This window comes from Brassica napus, chromosome C4, assembly GCF_020379485.1.
Source record: "Brassica napus cultivar Da-Ae chromosome C4, Da-Ae, whole genome shotgun sequence".
Lineage (NCBI taxonomy): Eukaryota > Viridiplantae > Streptophyta > Magnoliopsida > Brassicales > Brassicaceae > Brassica > Brassica napus.
Genome location: NC_063447.1, coordinates 6,461,100 through 6,464,929, shown reverse-complemented (window position 1 = coordinate 6,464,929; position 3,830 = coordinate 6,461,100).

Below are 3,830 nucleotides of genomic sequence, written 5' to 3'. Positions count from 1 at the left end.
TGTCTTGTTCGACGGTGGACAACTAGACCGGTACACCATCCAGATTTTGTCATGACAACTGGATCTGGACCTTTTGGATCCGAATCTCCACATCGTTGTGAATCCTTTCTGCTCGAGCATCCACATATGTCCCATCTGAATGCTGGTGGTGCTTCTCCTTTCTCAGTGGCTTACAAAAATTAAAAAAAAAAATCATGAGTTCATTAATTAAAAATTTATTAATAATAAAATTTTAAGAAATAATTACCAGTTACAATCTTTAGGGCGACCCTGGCGTGTGGGATCTGTCCGGAAGTATGGACCAATGGCAAATTGCCATCGGCATCAGGCGTCAACCGGGCCACCGAGGAATTGTTGAACATGCGATCCGAGCGAGGCAAATTCCAATAGGCCTTCAGGCTTGTCCAAACGTACTCGCTGAGGTAGACACAGTTTTAAGCATCCCCTAGAACCCTCCACTTCTCTTTCCGGTCGCCAAAAATGTTCTTAAGGCGATCCATCACTTTATCGTTGAACGCCGTCTTAACTTGTTCGTTGACGGCAATAGACCAATTCCATTTTTGCTGCAAAATATTTTTATTAAAAACTGAAATAAATAAGTTGGAAATTAGAATAGATAAAAAAAATTAAGATTAAAACTTACCGCAAAAAATTTGAACCAAGTCCTCTGAATGTGGTCCGGTGTAAGACTCCTGTTCGGATGCGGTTAAATGAAGTATGATTTGATGGTTTCTGAAACGGATCGTCGAAGGCAATTGTTCTTCAGAAATCTGCAAAATTTGACAGAATATTAAATTAGGTATATAATTGTAATAAATGAAAGTAAATATGTAAATAAATAAAAATATATCAAAAAATTACCAAAATGTTTTTGGTGGTCGATCAGGATCAATGATGTGTAAACCTTCTCTACTGGACATTTGGAAGAGATCCTCGACCGTAAACCTAGCATACGAAGCATCTGGTAACACCATCAAATCCGGATGGATACCTCCCGGAGCAGCAGCAGGTGCTGGACCAGCTTCAGGAGTTGGGGCAACATCATGAGGAGGTGCCTGAGGCCGCTGAGGATGATGTGGAGGAGGCACATACGGCGGTATAGGAAGAGGAGGAGACATAGACTGTTGAGTCGTCTGGGGTGATCTTTCATGAGATTGGCTATCAGGGACAAAATCTGGTGCGGATGCCGTAGTGGAGCTAGAAGCTGACGAATCATCCTACCCAAGAAATGTAGTCCCATAGGTGGGTATGTTCCTAAGTCTCTTCTTACTACCAGCAGCCATATCGATAGATCTGTTTAAAAAAAACACATTAAATATTATGATTTGAAACAATTTTAATCTGTTATTAAAAACTGATCTAGTTTCATTCCTAAACTAATTGCATACCTAAACTAATTCCAAACCTAATCTAATTTCATCCTAAATTAACCATCTAAAACTAAACAAAAAAACATACCTAGAGAGAAGGCGGGGAGATGTTCTTGAGCGAGAGACAAAGGAGCAACTAAATGAGATTGATGGGTTGGACTATAAATAGGGATTGTGGATTCTTCTTAAAGTAGAAGTAAAACTACGATGACATGTGGAAGGTTGTATGGCGTGAGGATAACTGGCAAAAGAAAGTATTGTCTTCCAGACATTCCAAAAAGACTAAATCCATCTTGCACAGCCCAAGATAAACATTGGAAATGTTGCTTACAAAATCAGGGTGTACCAAATTCAAGTGTTTTCACGCTTTTGCATCAGAGGAATGATTGATCTTATCTTTTTCTGAGTATGTCGTACATGCCATCTCATCGCTACTGCATTCTTTTCAGATTGATATAATCTCTTCAGTCTATCGGTGATAGGTAAGTACCACATTCGCTGGTATGGTATCCTATTCCGTCTATGTCCTTGCGGTTTATATCGTGGCTTTTTGCAGAATCGACACTTTAACAATTCCGCATCTTTCCTTCAGTAGATCATACAATTTTCTATACACACATCTATCATCTTCAAAGGTAAGCTAAGATTATGAACCAGTTTCTGAATCTCATAATAAGATTCAGCAGATAAATTATCTTTAGGCAAATACTTTTAAACAACTCAGCCCATGCATCAATACAAACTTCAGGTAAGTTATGATCAGTTTTGATATTCATCATCCTAGCTGCCAATGGCAATTTAGAAAGACATTCTCTACAACCTTCATAAATTGGCTGATTAGCTGCGTCTAGCATTTCATAGAACCTTTTCGCATCCAAATTAGGTTCCTCTACATTTTCTACTTCTGCAACAATTCTGAGGTTATTTCACGAAATGCATCTGTAACCATGTAATGCATCCTATCATGATCTACAACCTGATCCTCCCGAGGGTAACTACTTTCAGAATGCAAATGACTCAATTCTTCCCTATTACCACCATCTTCAAAGTGAATACTACTAGCTTCATTCATACTATCACCCTCTCCATAGTGAAACCAGATGTAGTAATGTGGAGTAAATTCTCTATTTACAAAATGTTTCCAAACCGTTTCTTTACTAGACTTAGTATTCTTTCACTTATGCAGGGACATTACATTTTACATGTTTCCTGTGTGATAGGTGTGTTCCTGGCTTGAACATGAATATCTCTGTCCCGTTGGAAAATTTGTTGTCACTACTCCGCAGAATTGTTATGTACATACACCCAACTCTGGAACTCATAGATATTGCCACCATGAGACATTTTTTTAACTCTTATTTTTTGTTTTTTTTGTGCATCTTTAGAATCAGAAAGGAGAACATATTTAGGAAATTTTCAAATTTGGTAGGCGAGAATGTTGCAACGAATTTACGATAGCATAAAATTTACTACTGGTTTACAATTATATTACCACCATTTTTACCAATCATACATATAAATATTTATAACATTTTCAACAATCTTCTATTTTATTCGTAATTTAGTCGTTAATTAAATGCAAATGTGTTGATGTAATTTTGTCGTAATGTAACAACAACTTTTCGACGACATGTACAGATCGTCTGTCGTAAGTTTACGAAAAATTTACGATGAAAATTTGTCGTTCTAGGTTTACATTTAGTTCAAATTTGATTTCGTCGTAATATAAATGTAAAGTCCTCGTAAAATTAAGACCACACTTCTGTATTCGTAATTTGTAGTCAATATGGCTACTTTTCTTGTATTGAAAGAATATCATTATCCTATTGTACATTTTAGTCAACCAACGTTTATACTTTATAGCAACAAATGATGTTTGCAAAATTATATCTTCTTGCAATTATTTTATTAGATTCATAACAAAACTATGTGAGACATCGATATATATACGTTTCGTTGAATATTTTTGATCTTGAAATAAGTTAACTGCAGAATACTACAATCAAAAGTTGTTGACAATTATATAGAGACAGTCAAACCATCATCATCATAATTCCCATATATATACCGAATTTATGAGGGAAAACATTTTCCACAATTTCTCAAATATTTTGCTAAGAATACATCCTATAATTATAGAAAAAATTATAAGATTTTTCAGTTTATACAGATTATGACATATAATAAAAATACAATAAGATTGAAATTAATAAGTATTTAATATCTAATGAAACATTGAAATTAACTTCAAAATTTAAAAAAATAATAATTAAAATCAAATTAGATTACATATCAATCACCCATTGGTTCAACAGGTTAACCCCGGGTTTTAGCGTTTTTTTGAAGATTTCATCATTTTTAAAGCACTTTTTTTGAAGATTTCATAATTTTTTAAACTAATGGATATCTCTTAAAACCCAAACCAGATTATATGTTTCATCACCGAGTTTACATATTCAA